We start from the raw sequence: 17,556 nt of genomic DNA, 5'->3' as shown, positions 1-17,556 counted from the left end.
ATAAACGGCATTGGAATTTTTTATACAGCCAGATATAAATTTATAAATTTGTAGTTCTATTATTTTGCCATGGTTGGGGGTCGAAGTTTTTCATTTTGTGGGACCGCCACTGAATGAAAAAAGACAACGCCCAGATCTCAGGATGGTGGACTGTGCCCAACCACTAAGCTAAGGATGGCCCTTTGTATTCGACTTAGTGAGTATAAGTCACATGCAATGTCAAACTGTTGCGCAACAAAATTGTAAGAAAGGTTCAGAAGCCTATGTCAATCCCAAATGCTTTTGCATCAGAAAGACGAAGTGTTATAGGAATGCATGGAATTTGGCAGCTTGAACAAATTGGTTAATTTTTTTTTTTATTGTACTTTTAAATGATTATGAAAAAAAAATCAAAATAAAACCGCTTTAGTCATAGATGGAGAGTAGCTCAGACAGGACTAATAACCAAGTCCTAACCCAAAAGAAGAAAACTAACATTCTTTTGAAAGAAATCGTTTTAACATAAGATAGTACAGTTACAAAATTATTCCGTATTAAATAATTCTTTAATGAATATCTGTTCATCATAGATATAAAATATTGAATAATTAGATTTGTAACATTTGTATATTAATTGTAATAAATAAACATACAGTAGAGCAGTATCATATTTGGTTCATTAAATTTCGATACACTTTATCGTTAAAATGTTAATAATGTGTTAAATATTTCAGTATCAGTCAAACCCAATTCCCTCGGCAGCATTTCATGAATAATCAACGGCAATGGAAATGTCACTACTGTGAATTTGCAAACACTCCTCAAGAGAGAAATGCCTTAAGGTCCTAAAATAAATAAACATTATTATTAACATTTAATTACCTTTGTTTTGCAAACATTTTAAATGAATGGCAAGCAGAGAGCAATTTAATATTTAAATAAACAAACAAGACAGTAAAACAAACGTTGAGGCGTTAAAATAATAACAAATTATTTTATGAAACAATGAAAAGGATGTTTTATTCATGACAAGCTTTCCCTGGAAATACGGTCGGTCTGAAAGCAGTCGAAATACCACAATGTCACATTTATCTAATTTTAGAGTTGTTCAGTTTAAACAAATGGAGTGCTTATTTGTGAATGAAGATTCATTGCAATTTGTGATCTCATGCGCATAGCCTCCTCTAGTAAATAAAATTTATACCAACTTCACCATCATCCTGTTAAAATAACTACCTGACAATAAATTTTAAAAAATAATAAAATATACTTTTGTAGTTTTTAGATTTAAATAGCGTTCTAGAGGTATATCCCCTGTTATGTATAATGGATCTTCAAATCATGTTACGTTGACTGCCTTACCCCTGTCGAACAGATCCGCTACCATGGACTACATTTGGACAAACGATAAACCTGGAATACTCACACAAGACTAAAAAGACAGGAAACTGCACGTCGATTTCGACTATTATAGCACTTACTAGACAAACGTTCTAAACTTCCAATACATTAAAATAAACTGATCTACATGACTGTAATAAGCCCAATCTGGACATATGGAGGTGACCTTTGGGGCTCCACTAAATCTTCGAATTCCTCTCGTATTCAATCCTAACAATCCAAAATCCTCAATACTCCTTACTTTGTCACAAATAAAATCATACATAAAGACCTTAATGTTCCAAATGTAACCGATCTAGCCCGAACCAGATATCATTCCTTCCATTACAAACTCCCTAACCACCCAAAATCATAAGTTTCTAACCTGCTTCTTCTTCCATTCCTGACAATCCTCCGAGGCGCCTGAAAAGAAGATGGCCACGAGACCAGCTAATGTAAAATGCCATTAGAGTGCTACCAATGGTAGTTGCTCTACACGCCTGTAACACTCCATTTTAACTAAGGCTATATTTACTAAATGTATTATGTAATATACAGTTGTAAATTTCAATAAAATTATTTTAAAAAAAAGAAAAAAAAAGACGACTGCAGCAGGATTATGAATTTGGATTTCTGCTTACATACCTAATTAAGTACCTAAAACGATTATTACACTTTTTAATGAGATACATAAAGTTGAATTACTGGGAAGTTATAAGGAGTATGAGGAAAAAACTCCGAACATATACTTGTTAGTATTTTGACTTTTTAACTTTATTTTCTTTGTACTCTTTCCAACATCGATTCTTTATCATTTCGGGGAAGTTGGAACAGACGATTGTTACTTGTGTCGTTATAACTCTTTGCTCTTTTTTTAACAACGATTTCTGTCATCTTAACATAATTTGAGATGCTATAAATGGCAGTATATAATTTACAACTCCATATTAAAATAATATATGGAACTCTTCTCTTTCCTTCTCCTTCCCTTATCATCGTTACTAATAAGACTTTTTTATTTTAATTAAACATTTTAGTTTAATTTTTAAATGTTTTTAAAATATAAATTAGAACTCACCAGCTATTTGAGGATTGCGTTTAAAGGGTAATTTGTCTACATTTATAATTATATGATATTTATAATTGAAATTGAATAATAATTGTATCCAAGGTTATGGAATCCTTTTGGAATTACGTTGTTTTGGGATAAACCTACTCTTAGTAAGACTTGAAAAATTATTCATAAATATAAGTAAGAAAGTTATTAGATCTTAGGCAGCTTCATGTTTTCTTTAAATTTCTAATGTCTTCATCTTTTGCAGCGAATTAGATGTTACTTGTTTAGCTAATCATTCTATAAACTGTTTCTTAAAACTGTTATATTTTTTACAAATGAAGTTGAATTTTGATACTTCTCATCAACGATCTCTGGAGTATTTAATTTAAACGTGTAGAAAGAGAAATATGAGAAAACTGATCTCCTACACTACTAATAGAATGAACAGGGATCGGTAGTATATAATTTTACTGATAATGCTTATAGATAATTTTAAAATTTTTCTGGAGGATGTTTTTTTTTAGAAACAATGTATTTGCATATATGGTCGTGCACCTCGACTCTTGGACGAGTTTTAAATATATTTTATTATTAATAAAAATGGACGTGTTAAACGTTTATAGATGAATTTATTAATAACCCTAGTGTTTTGAATACTTTTCAACTTAATGACAGGTATAATATATATTAAAATCAATCGATATGAAGTCCAAATTTAAATTAAATTAAATTATTTACTTATTAAATAATAAATTTCTTCAATATATTCCGGATATGATTAACAAAATATTTTCTTCTTCATCTAATACAGACTTCTTACAATTAAATTAATTTCTTGGTAATAATATTATGCAGATAGAAGAAAACCATTGTAAAATTTCTCACTTTTAATTACTAACAACATTTAAAATATTTTGAAAATTGAAGGGTCTGTACAGGAAAAATAAAATAAGAAAAATTCTCAAGATTTGGGCTTATCCCCCCCCCCCCCCCCAAAAGCAGTACATTATAATACTGAAATATTATTCTGCTGAGAAAAAATAAGTTTTAATAATATTTCTGATGTTTTTAAACGCAATTTATAATTTTTTTATTTCCAATAATGTACACAGTCGTAGTTTGATACGTATTAAGGATACATGCAAGACGGATACTGATTCAGTACTTTTTCATACCCCCTATTTCTGTAGCGGGAGAGTCTTTACCGTTTATTTTTTTAGCCTTTATGTAATCTAGTGCATCCCGATAAAACGATATGCAATAGACTAATTGAAGTTTTTTGACTGATATTGCATATGTACAATTGGCCTATAGAGGGATAAACAACATCGTTTAATTCGAGATAGGTGAGCTGATTTTTTTATCTTTTTTTTCCGATCACATTATTTAAAAAAATTTTGATAATATTCCATAGAAAGATGATATTCAATAATATTTAAAACTTTTTATCTCTTCATACTGCTTAAAAGTATCTGAAAAAACCATGTACACCTGAGGATCCAACAGTTTTGATATGTCCTTCAAGAGAAAACAAAGCCACACAGGAATCAGAGCTTTGCATTATCAAGGAGAATGTAAAAAGAGGTATGAGGGAAATAAAATTGGTGGGTAAATATTTCATGATATGAAACCATGATTAGGGTTGAAATGGGCGGCGCGTGTAGCTAAAAGTAATCCATTAAGTATGTACACACCGATAAGAGCCACTGTGTATTTACAATACTCTACACAGTAAGCTATAAAACCAGATGAAATACAGAACAAAAATAATACCGCAGAAGAAAATAATTGTCTAATACAACGTTAAGTGGAGGAGTTTTCTTAGTACGGATAATTGGAATAACAAACACCTTCCAACTTAAGTCAATTTTTATATCTGAGGCTTCAACATTTATTAATACTATTATTACATTATTTTTTGATTTTAAATTATGTCTATTTTATATATTTGAATGTTTATGTATTTATTCAATTACAAAAACAATCAATGTGATTGAATAAATTTATACAAACATGATAAGAAAATTGATGCTAAAACAGAAGGTAGCCAGTGATTGGTTAGTACTCTTCCCCTACTCTTCCTTCTGCCACGCCCCTAAAAGGCATTCTATAACAATTAAAAATTAGATAGAAAGTTAGGAATGCAAATTTTAGTAAACTGCTGCCGGGGCTTCACGATTTCTAAATCCGACTAGGGGTTCCCCGTACACGTATTATATTGAAATTTTTTCATATATTATGTATCTGTAGTTATATATTTATATTATATATATTTGTATTATGTATTTATTTTATGTATCTCTATCGGTTTCTGATGGGAACCAACTGAAAAAGTATGCGCTATATTTAATTCAAACACCAAATACCATATGGACCCCCTCGCCATGGTATGCCAGATATGAATATCTATAATTAATCATTGGATTTCCTTTCTAACGGTATCGTGTTCACCAATTTACTGTCCTATTATATATGAAGTGGCATGGAATGATTATTAATTATAAAGTAAAGTCTTTGTTATATCTTTTATATTTGCAATCATATATACATTATACATCAATATACATTACCAAGAATAATATTATGAGAGAGCATGGTAGACTTGTTTCCTTATACTTTAATTATTATATTATGAATTGAGAAGTACCAGTTGGGATCTTTGATAGTTATACTGACTCTAAGTTATTAATTCTATTATTGCCATTCAAATTACAACAGAAAAGGTCTTACTTGTTTTGGTACGTCGGTCGGCTTGGTGGTTGTCGCGGCAGGGCATCCATATTCGCTTAGCTCCTCAGCCTCCCGGCTGCCGCTGCTGAGTCCCCGCGAGGTGTGACTTCCTTCTCTGGACTCCAACTCGTCCAAGCCGTTCTCTCTTCCTTCAGACTCTCCTCTTCCAGGTCTTCAAGTGTCCCTCGATCGTTTTCAAGTCTCCATCTCTTCCCGACTGTGCCCAACATTCAGACTGTGCCCAACTGTCGTTCTGTCCCAGACTGTGCTCAAGTCTCATTCTCCCCCAGACTGTATCCAACTCTGTTCCTCCTGCCCTTTTTGCTTATGTTCTCCCCTCTCCTTCTGACTCCTCCTTCTTTTTGATTTCTGTTCTGATTGGTTTCTCCATGTTCAGAGGGGGTGAGAAGGTCCAATGACATTCGGCGAAAGTAAAGCTCCTCTGTTGTAATTTACAATAAGAGCTGATTAATATTAAATAGATAGATATGTGTTGTGAACCAGAGGACAGCAACTGTGATCAATAAAGTTTAGGAACTGAGTTCAAACACTGCCTCTATCAGCTATGTTATTCTTTTTTAAATTAATCATAAGAAATTGTATATGATTTAATTTTGTTTATAGAAATGTGTAATTTTAATTTCTCTTCATTTTTATTATCAGGGTTTCTATTACCCGTTGTTCTTAGTAAAAAAAAGTAAGGTAATGACAGTTAATTCGTTTTTTCCCTTTCCTTTGCTTATCCACGATCATTTATAGAAGCATAGCTTCCTGACTGTGTTAGAAGTAAATATATTACCCAAACCCCGTTTGATGCATACAGCAGAGTTGTTGGCCATGATATACTGGCTTAATATACTTATGAATACTAGAAATATAGAATATTTCTAACTATAGAAATATCTTAACTATTCAAAGCCTAGAGTACAGTTGAAGACCCAAATTTAAGCACAAAATAAATAAAAAATTCAAAAAGATATTCGAATAAACAATGGTAAAATTAAAGAAAATATATCAATGATTAAATACATAATTAATTCATTAATATGTACTTCAAATTGGACCTACGAAAAAAAAACTGGTAAGCACGATGTGTTGACAGCCTCCGATAATTAACCAACTAATTAACTAGTTAAACCGAACTCCTGGAAACAGTGTTTGAACTAGGTAATTAAGAGCTTCTATTGCAATTAGAAGCACTTGTACGTTGTTATATCTGAGTGAGTTCTGTTGGTTTTTAGTACCTCATCATCTCTTTATGATTAGTTACTATCTTTCTGAGTTACTGTTTGTGGATAACACTTCTAATTAATAGCCATAGTTTCTTTACCCTAAGTGTGTTATTAAAAACTTATATTTTATTACTAATTCCATATGGTACAGTTAATTTATGTTATTTTAAATAGTGATTATGAAGTTTATCTTTGAAGCCAAAAATGTATCACAAACCTTATCAAGATAACATTTTAATCGGAAGTGTAGGGATGATAGCCCCAGTATCTTTGTTGGTGACAGCATTGATTGTAGATGGGATAAAGGACGAGATGGTAACATGTTAGACATATGCTAAATCTTCCACACAATTTAATTGATAATATGAGCTTCAATTCAAATTATTATGTTTATTCTTCTATTAAGTTTATTTCAGCATGACTGTCGCAGTGTTCAGTACTGTATCAATGTACCTTTTTTTTTTTTTTCATACCCTCCTATAATGATGTTATTGAATATCTTGTACATACATATAGGAGGTATGCTATATGTATATCTGGGTGATGATATGTATCAATGTACCACCCTACAGTTTTGTTTTTAACATTCTAACAGTGACACAAGAATATAGCATAAATAGCGATAATAACGAGAGTAGAGATTGAAAATATCAAATGAACACTCAACTGTGTTGAATTGCTAATTCACACAGCATACTGATCCATCGGACGGATAATATTGCACATAAACAGTATCAGACTATCCATATTTCAATTTTTTTATTTCAGCCATAGAATCGACAAAATGAAGCCAAAACTTTATATATGTATTTATATTTGGTGATGTAGGATTACTATTGAGTCCAAAATAATAGTTTCCGGCATATTCGGCAGTTTTTTTTGTAAGGAGTGCATTTTATAGAAATATCTTGTTCTCCCTCTTACTTTTTTAGTGTAATGATGCTGATCAAACTTTCCAATCTTTTGTTGGGTCTATTGTCTTTTTGTTTTCGCACTAGACACAATGATATCTACAAATCTAACTCGAGCATCCGTATTTAGGATGTGTACTTTTGGAAAAAAAATTAATAGTTTCTCTTTTTTTTTAATCATTCCGGCGGGTGATCATCAACGATAAAATGTAGTTATTCAACTTAAATAAAATTATATGAATGATTTAAACTCTGTAAAACCCGATGGGCAATTAAACCTCTAGTTTTACTTAACAATACACAGATAGACACTGTAATATTTTGACAGTCAGGTCTGACATCGAAGAAGAGGCTGGAATAAACATATAGAGGAAAAGAAAAAAAATACAATCTTAACCAAAGACTATGAAACTTATTCTTAGGTCATGATAACAATTATTGACTCATACTTACTAAAGGCTTTTCTTATCTAAAATTATCTGAAACAGAGGTAATTATCGATGCCCTGTTGTTGTCGAAAATTCAAATCATATATTGGTTGAATCTCTTGATTATTATGTTTCTCTGTTCTTATCAAAGCTTTTTTTCCGTTACTAACACAAAAGCAAAGGTAATATTTAGCATATTAAAGTTAATATAAAAATATAGCAATTTTTAATCAATATATCATAATTGTTTAGAACAAATAATGAAATCTTCTTCCATTACGTAACTAATTCTTTGAAGTCTTCGTCGTCTGTCAAATTGTCCATCCATTTTATTGAATTTAGAAAGTAACAGAATAATACAATACACCTTCGATAGATAACAGATCCAACTGGAAGATTCTTTGTATGGTTACATACTTGAATTTATATTTGCTCTAAATCTCAGTTTAATCGCCTATCTACGGCGGTTAAGTTTACAGCCAGATTTAAAGGTTAACTTTTTAAATGTATAGAATAATTATTGAGTTTACTCGAGATATACTATATAAAGTAGGTTATAAATGGTTTGTTATATGGTGTGGTGTTTTATACTGTGGACAATCTTATAGAATAAATAAATGAATGGTTTTAAAATTTAAATAAAGAGGTTTTAACTTTAAATAAAGAAATTGACCTGGGCAGAATAGCCTGCAAATAGAAAATAATAATTAATGTGAGAAGGATTTTTATATTGAAGATGTCCCTGAAGATGGCTAGAAAGGCCGAAACGTTGGACAAATGAATAAATAAAGTGTTGAGACTGATTTTGGATATAAAATTGATTTATTTACTAAATTTGAATTTAAATCTCCCGCCAGGGTGTCGCGTGACCAAATACTAGCCTACGATTGGTTGCCTAATGATCACGTGACCAATCACGTGAGTGGTTAAGTTAGGGTCGAGGCTAGGGTCCAAAGTCCAAGGTCACGTGAGTGATTAAGGTAGGGCCGAGGCTAGGGTCCAAAGTCCAAGGTCACGTGAGTGGTTAAGGTAGGATCGAGGTCCAAAGTCCAAAAAGGCTCATTGCCCTGTGCCAGAACCGGTCTTTTATCCCTACTAAATTTTTGTGCAGAAAAAAAACTGAAAACGTTCGATAAGAAAACAAACAAACCTAAACGTGCATTTTTTCGTAATATAAAATTAGTTTTTTTTTAAAGTTCTTTTCCATGATTCGAGTCACTTTCGAGGTTTAGTGAAGTTTAAAGCTAGGCAAAGAAAGAAGGAATTTCACGAAAATCCAGTCTCTACTCATAAGTCTTCATCAGTAAACGTACAACAGCATTCATTAAGTCGGACATGTAGTTCTTGGGATTAGTACATTCAAACAAAAGATTTCATTTTAAATATTAGTACAGAGTAAAAAATTTTTAAAAAAAGTTAAACATTGTTATTCGAAACTGTAATGTCTGAAAAAAAAATCAATTTGCAATGTAATAAATAAACCTAATCTAGTTTTTAGTGAGTATAGTATAATATACTCACTAAAAACTAGATTATAATATTGTAATGAAATACATGTAAGAGTAAGTATCCTACAAAATGTTCCTAAAGTCAGTAATCTAAAGTCTACCCTTGAAGTGAATATGCGAACTAACCACTCGGAATAAGTTAGTATGATGGCTAAGTGGTGCGTTGCTTAGCAGGTGCTCGCTCAAGTGTTGCATTAATGCTGAGGAGCTCCATTTGCTATTCAGGTATAAGAGTGCCTCTCTAAAAGGAATAGCAATGTTTTACTTTCATCTACCTAGTACAGGCAAAATATATATAAAATAAACAGCAAATTATGTACTTTAATGGATCTGGGGTCACGACCATATCTTCATAGTAAAAATTAAATTCAACAGAGTTCCATCCCCAAGGGGATAGGGCAACTCTTGGAGAGACAAAAATAAGGTGATAGTTTGTTCAAAATTAATCGAGTGAGATATTATTTTTTTTCTGAATCGAATAAGGTCCCATGTCTACTCCCATAACGTCAAAGTCAATATTGTAAAAGGTATGGCCTATTTAAGGTGAATACCACAGAAAAATCACAATATATTTCTGAACGATGTTATTGAAGAACAAACAAATAAATCATTGTGTCTGTAAAAGGAATTTCGTCATAGAGGAAATGAGAAAATTCTAAAATGCTCTATTAGTTAAGTGATTTTAAGTTAAAACATTATTTATAAGAAGAAATGACTATTTTAAATATACATTGACTATACACCTTTGATTTATGAATTTAAAGTTTTATTACAAAATAATTTTACCATTTTTATCACCACCCTTGAAGAATGGTGCCAAAACTGGTGGATTAAAATAAATTCCAATAAACCCCACCAAATCACATTTACCCTTCGTCGTAAATCTTCGTCTTGCCCCACATTATCTTTTAATAATACCCCACTTATTCCTGTTGAGAAGATCCGTTACTTAGGACTAAATCTGGACAAACGACTGACATGGAATCCTCATACAAGACTGAATAGACAGGAAACTGCTCGTCGATTCCGACTATTACAACATTTACTAGACAAACGGTCCAAACTTCCAATCCATTACAAAAGACTGATCAACATGACTATTATAAGGCCTATCTGGACATACGGAATTGAGCTATAGGGCTCCACTAAACCATCTAATTCCTCTCGAATCCAATCCTTACAGTCCAAAATCCTTCGTGAAATCCTTAATGCTCCTTACTTTGTCACAAATCAAATCATCCATCAGGACCTCAATGTCCCCTATGTTGCCGATTTGGCCAGAAACAGATACCAATCCTTCCATAATAAACTTCCCAACCACCCAAACCAACTCGTTTCTAACCTGGCTTCTCCTTCACTACCTAATAATCCTCCTAGGCGTCTGAAAAGAAGATGGCCTCGAGATCTTCACCTTTACTAGTGTTTTTGGAGTTCTATCAAAGGGTAGATTCTCCCCATGTTTGTATCATGTCATAATATCACTTACAGCAAATTTACATGATGTGTATAGATATATACAGTTGTAAAGAAAAATAAATGAATTATAAAAAAAAAAATTTTTATAGAGAATTTTGTCATAAATTGCAAATAAACTTCATAAACCTTTAGATAATTAAAAGATAATATTAAAAAATAAAAGCCAAAATCTATTACACTACACAATAAAATGTTTGTTTTTTTGCGGCTTGGCTACTTGGGAAAATTTATAAACATTAATGTAATACTGTACTCGTCTTATATTTAGTTTATTTAAATTAAATTTTTTCTCTCTTTTTTCTTTTTATATTAACATCTGATTATAAACAATTCTATCGCAAAAATAAATTTTTATAAATATATGTTGCTTAGTATCACTAGAAATGAAATAACAATCATTAATTAAATAACCACAGAAGCTTTAGTGCACAAATTTATTAATAATAAATTTGTTTCATTAAATATTTTATTTTACTGATTTTTTATAAATAAGAAGTATATTTTAGTAACTTTTATTACTTTTAAAGCACTGACATTTTGAGGAAACACAATTTCACATTACAACATTTATTTTTAAGAAAAATGGAGGGGGATCTCATCTTTTTCACTGAAAGACCTAGGGTTGATTAATGCAGAAATAATTAAAGGTTGCAAATCAAGATTATTTTTTTCAAAAATTTTGAAGTTTAGAGACTTGATAAAAAAAAAAAAAAACATAAATAATTTTGTATTTTACGAGAAACAAAGGAGTCCTCTTCCTTAAACAGGGATATACATAGGTTTTTGTTAAATCTTCCTTATTAAAATTTCTTTATTATATACATTCTTCTTTATTAATGTTTCGGGGCTCTTCCCTTATCCTTAGGATGGACCATCTGAAATAATTCTCCATTTCTATTATATAAATATAATATTCTTAAATATGTATATAGTTTACTGCAATAAAAAACCAAAAAAATCTGTTTTAGAACATACTCTTATGTTAATGCCTACATTACAATCAAAAAGCAATCCCGCTAAGCATCGGCGCTTCGGTTATTCCATTTAGGAAGATTCAACTGTTGTGCGGGTCTAGTGTCATGCATAGGAAGGGTATTAGCATTGCAAAACTGTAGGAGGAACACTTTAGAATGAGTATTAAAATATATGCAGTTCGTTGTTTGGTGTAGAGACAATCTACAAGCTTCAAAAAAATAATATAATCAAAGCAGATAAGTTCTCTTTTTGTTTTCTGATAATAAGAAAAAAATTACATATTGCTAGAATAAATAGAATTTCAATTTTTTTTAATTTCTATTTATAGGTAAATATCAAAAGAAGGCAATAAAGATTTAATAAATAAAGATTTTACCAAAAAACTGTATTTGTACGACATGTTTATTTGTAAATTTTAATCATAGAAGCTATGAAAATTATTTTATTAATAATCAAAGTAATCCAACAAAAAGAACGGACTGTCTATTTTTGTAGTTTAATTATAATTTACGTAATTGAATTATATTAGTTTATAGTAATCTTTGTCTATGCTGTTTTTTATGTACTATATTAAGGTGTTCGAATTCGTAGCTAGTATTTTTGACTTTATTAAATTATTTGTTCTATGCTATAAGATTTAAATTCGAAATTTCGCTACACCAAGAAACGTTAAATATATATGAAAGTGTCCCAAAAAGTTTAACTAAAATTAACAGAACAAATCTTTATTGTAAGCAATAAAAAAAAGAAGGCTTTTTGAATTAATGTTTTTTATTTTTTAAATACTGTTTACCTATTTTTTTTATGTGAATTGTAAAAAAATAATCATCGATTCTTGAAAGAATCGAATGTCATGGAATATATATTTAACTTTTAGACTGTTTTAAAACCTATATAAGACAAATTTGACAGTTTTTTTTTTCTAGATCAAACAGATGAGACTTAGGAGGTTAGGAGATAGTGTTTTTTTCTGGGTTAAACTTATTAAAATTAAGAGTGATATTCCAACCCAGTTTGATGGCATTATTTACACATAATTAAAACAGTAGGATCAGTGCACCAGTTTTTAACGCCGGACAGAATCGACGCCAGTTGTAGGGATTTTGTCTGAGGCTTAATAAATATTTTTAAAAATTAAAAATTATTTTTACATTTTTAGGAATTTTGTATCAATCTTTTTCAATCGAATTATATTTAATTTAGAAAAGGTAGAATTTCAAAATAATAATCACAGCTAATGGAAGAAAGAAGGTCAAATAAAGAAAAAAAATTCATTTAAAGTAGTTATATTTTGTTACAAACATTAAATAGATTGAAATATTATAGAACATTTATAAACAATATATCATTAAACTTTGTTTCGGGGCATAAAATACATAGCATATAATAAACAGTTATTTGATTGGTATAATATAATCATATCCAGATAAGCATTGCTGCCGATAGATACAAACACCTAAGGGGTGGCATGTAGAGGACCACAGTTGGGTCAACAACAAGCTAAAACTAATACTAATTGTAGCATGATCATTCATATACAAATGATATGCACCTAGGTTCGTTTTAAAGCTGCCCTAGCCATTCTACCACATGGTATTTCGTAATACATATATTATCTATACAATATACATATGATAAACACATATAGTTACAATCAGATTGACAAATATGAGGCTTAAGTATACTTATATAGTTTGCGCATAATGGACACTGAGACATCGATATTCAATAATACAATACAAGAGTATTGTAGACTTAAAGCTAATATCATCATACGCTGTGAGCTAGCGTTGCTTCCATATGGAAACGTAGCACTATAAAATCAACAAAAACAATAAAAGTGTATAAAGCAATACGTTGTTGACACAATATTCTGACTATAGCGGCCATTCACTAAGAGTCTACTACCAAATACTAAAGCTAATCTAAATGATAATTATACACATACAGCCCACTTGAGTATATATATTAATAACTATGCACTCATGATGACACGAATCTGCATAGAGGAATAAACGTTCAAATATCCAATATATTATAAATTGCAATGTGTATTATTTTTATTCATTGTGCATTATTCTATTTATTATAAACATTGAATATTATAGTTAGAAACCGAAACATGTACCTACCAATTGGCAACATGTTAGCATAGTCATATAGCACATTTACAAAAATCTGATATATCAAATTTAATAAAAGGAAAATCCGACCAATCATCGGGTTTTTGAGCTTTTCCATCACAGTTCTATTACACCAATTTTATTATTCAATTCTTACTCGCTAGAGGATATTAAACATATTTTATAAATAATATTAATGTTATACGTTACAGTCTATTGTTATGTAAATGTACACCAATAAGCATTGTTATAACATGCTTACTTTTCATAATGTAAAAATTCTTCTCGTGGAATACTTTAATTCAAGATATTCAGTATATTTTATTGGCTATGGATATATTTAAATTTAAGAGTAAATGTTAAGATATGGGATTCATGATTTTTGATAAAGAAAGGATTGGCATTCAAAGGGCAAACCAATACGTAAATAATTATTGAATAAAAATCAAAATGATTGGGCAAAAAATCTTCCCCTTTAATAATAATACAGGTAGGTATGTAAATATATATATTTCCTAATAAATTCAAAACATTTAAGGAGGATACGTCCTATCACATTAATAAGAAAATACGAAACTGTTTTGTTCGACAAATAACAATGAAACTAATCCAATTCCAAAAAAAAAAACATCGATCTTCAATTCTTCTTTTGCCTAAAATATTCGCGGTTCCAATGAAATTACAGCTCGTATAATTGCCACATTACTTTGAATCACGCTGCAGAACTTTTTAACTAATATATGGTATGTTAATATTTTATATTTTGAATCAGGGGAGATGATGAGAGAAGCCCAATTCGAGTGGAAGAAGCTTGAAGTTTATTACATACTAAAGTAAAGTGTAAGGGATACATTCTGATATATTTATGCATGAGAAACCAATAACAAAAGAAAACGTCCAGGAGAAGAAAGTGGATCAATAGTTAAGAGAATATTCCATGTTCATTATAATGATCTTTTTTTTCGAATAATTATGAATTAATAAGTACATAATAATGCCTAATCTATATTATTTTCAGATAATAGGTCTTATTCAAGAAACCTTATTGGTTCACTGGAATCACCTTTCCATGAATCTATAAATCATCCCTCAGAAAAAAGTAGTTTGAAATTTAAACCTCAAACATTAATATCTTATTTCAACAAACTCATTTCTGTGATATATCATTATTTTAGCTCACTCGATAGAGAAAAGTAGTTCTTTTTGTCAGTTTATCAGTGGATTACACGTTTCTTTTCGAATATTCTTTACAGAAACCTGTATCAGTTAGCCAAAACATTTTTATATGTTTTTCATCTAATACATAATTTAGTAATTTTAGACTAAATTATCGAATAGTCTAAATATTTGATAATTAATATACATTTTTACATAGAAAAACTTTTAGTTGAAATAGCCTTGTCATTAACTGGAGTTAGCTTTTAGAGGTTTACGACAGATCTATATTTTATTTAATTTTTTTTTTTGCGTCATGATTTTAATTCTATGCTGCAGAAGTCAAGGTATAATAGAAATGAAAAATAAGATTTAAAAAAAGATACAAAATTGTTATTACCTATTGCATCTATGTTTGTTTTGTTTTAAATGCATAATCAATAATTGTTATTGGTCCGTAGATAAGCTATTCATAATTTAATATTTTCAAAAAAGGCTCTGAAATTGGTGTTTCGATTTTTTTAAATTTCTTTATTTCAAAATCATTAATCTAACTTTATTTGTATTAGGAAAATAATAATAGAAAAAATCAAATTGTTTAAGTCGAAGAATCTATTACCTGATAGCAGAAAGGAGGATAAGTATTTTTGTAGAAATATTTTTATAAAAATTCTTTTTTAATTAGTTTAAACAAAAGCATTTGTTTTTAAACTTGAACCCCCATCATGGAACGCTTTAGTGGGGTCTAATAGAAACTTCCTGAGTTCCATTACTGTTGATTATTTTCCTCCTTTATGACTCATAGTCGAAGGGGTTTTATGAACTTTTCAAAAAGTAATTAAGAAAATATTTCGTCAATTGTTTTTCAAGTGCTGAAGATATAACGTTTTCCAAAGTAGACCTTATTAATTCAGAATTGGATTAACCATCAGTTTCCGTAAAATCAGGTGAGATTGTACAATGTGAGGTAAGAATGGGCCAACATGGAGCAAAGACTCTCTGGTGGATTCTTATATTCCCGTTTAGCACTACGCACTGCTATATTTGTAAAAATCTACAAGTGGCATAACAGTTCTTTAATACCATCTATGGGACTCACAACTGTTTTTAATGTTTCATCACTTTTTTGGAACTTGTGAAAATCATTGTATCTCATTATAGAAGAAATGATTTCATGTATGAGGTTGATTTTATTCACCAGCTGTCTGATAGTACAGTATAATTTCATAATTAACTTTTTAATAGTTTTCATGTTATTACACTTTCATTATAAATATACTATTATTAATATAATATTATAAATTTACTTCATGGAGCGAGGCCACATAATATATATGCAACTGCAATTTATAACTTAAAAAGAATAGGGTTCTCTGTCTGACTGATTAATGTATGTGATTAATCATATTAATGTATGTGAAGTTATTTTTCGCATACGATTTTTAATTATAAGACATTATCATATTTTTATTTAAAATAAAAAAGCTAAAATTATCAGGAAGTGTTCTTGCTTCTAAATAATATGTGTTGGAACACACCTAACTGAATCAATAGCAACTATAAAAGCAAAGAAAGAGTTGCCCAATATTACTCTAATCCGTGGTGCGACATTGTGCCAATAATAAAAAAAATGCTCCTATCTGTTCCAACCACTTCAATCCTTTTTATTTTCCGAAATATAAAGCTAAAACATATATTTATTCCCCACATTAAATCCATTCTGATATGAAAATAAAAAAAGAAATGATATACAAAAACAGGCACAATCTCACCTCATTTTACGATGAAAAATTCTATTCGATTTTTTTGTTTTTCAAATTACAAATGAAACGGCTACTTTACTAAAATATGGTTAATTATAAAATAGTTTTGATATTTACAATCATTAATTATGATAATTACCGATCCATATATTCATATATTCATTTGAGCCTGCATCCCACATACCGCTCATTAAATACAACTAAGTCATACCTCAGAAAATCTACTGGTTCAGAATCGAAGATTAAAACGTATAAATTGAGGTTAAATAAACTAAGATTCATATTTGAAATCAACTTATTACATTTTTTAAAAAAGAAAAGATATTTTTTCATTATTTTTTTTAACCAGTAAAATATTTCATATAAGTATAGAAAAATGCCAATAAAAATGTTTTCCTTTGAGATATCTTCAGCATACCGCAGACCGCAGCTATTTTTTTCGTAAGACTCCTAATGAAATGTCAAAACAGATTTCAACTTCGTCGACTTTAGCCACAAACTTACTTTTTAAGGTGAAAAACAGTTAACTCTGAACATCAGAGAAATAAGCAAAAAAAAAAATATTTGTTGGTTATTAGTATATAAAAAAAAAATTATTCCGAATATGTACAAAAAAGAAAAGCACTCAACAATATTTTAGTAGTTGATATCTACAGAAATCACTTGCTGAGAAGTGAGTAATTGTTTGGAAATTATTATGAATAATTTTATTGATCTGACTGAAGTTGACTTAAGAATATAATGAAAAATATCATTTTTTAAATTAAACAATCTAAGCAGTGTTTTGAAATCTGATTTATTTATTTATAATCCTTAAATTTCTTTCTTGAGACTGGCAA

Source organism: Halyomorpha halys, unplaced genomic scaffold (assembly GCF_000696795.3).
Source record: "Halyomorpha halys isolate HHAL.00 unplaced genomic scaffold, Hhal_1.1 Scaffold470.1, whole genome shotgun sequence".
NCBI lineage: Eukaryota > Metazoa > Arthropoda > Insecta > Hemiptera > Pentatomidae > Halyomorpha > Halyomorpha halys.
This window is presented reverse-complemented; position numbering follows the sequence as displayed.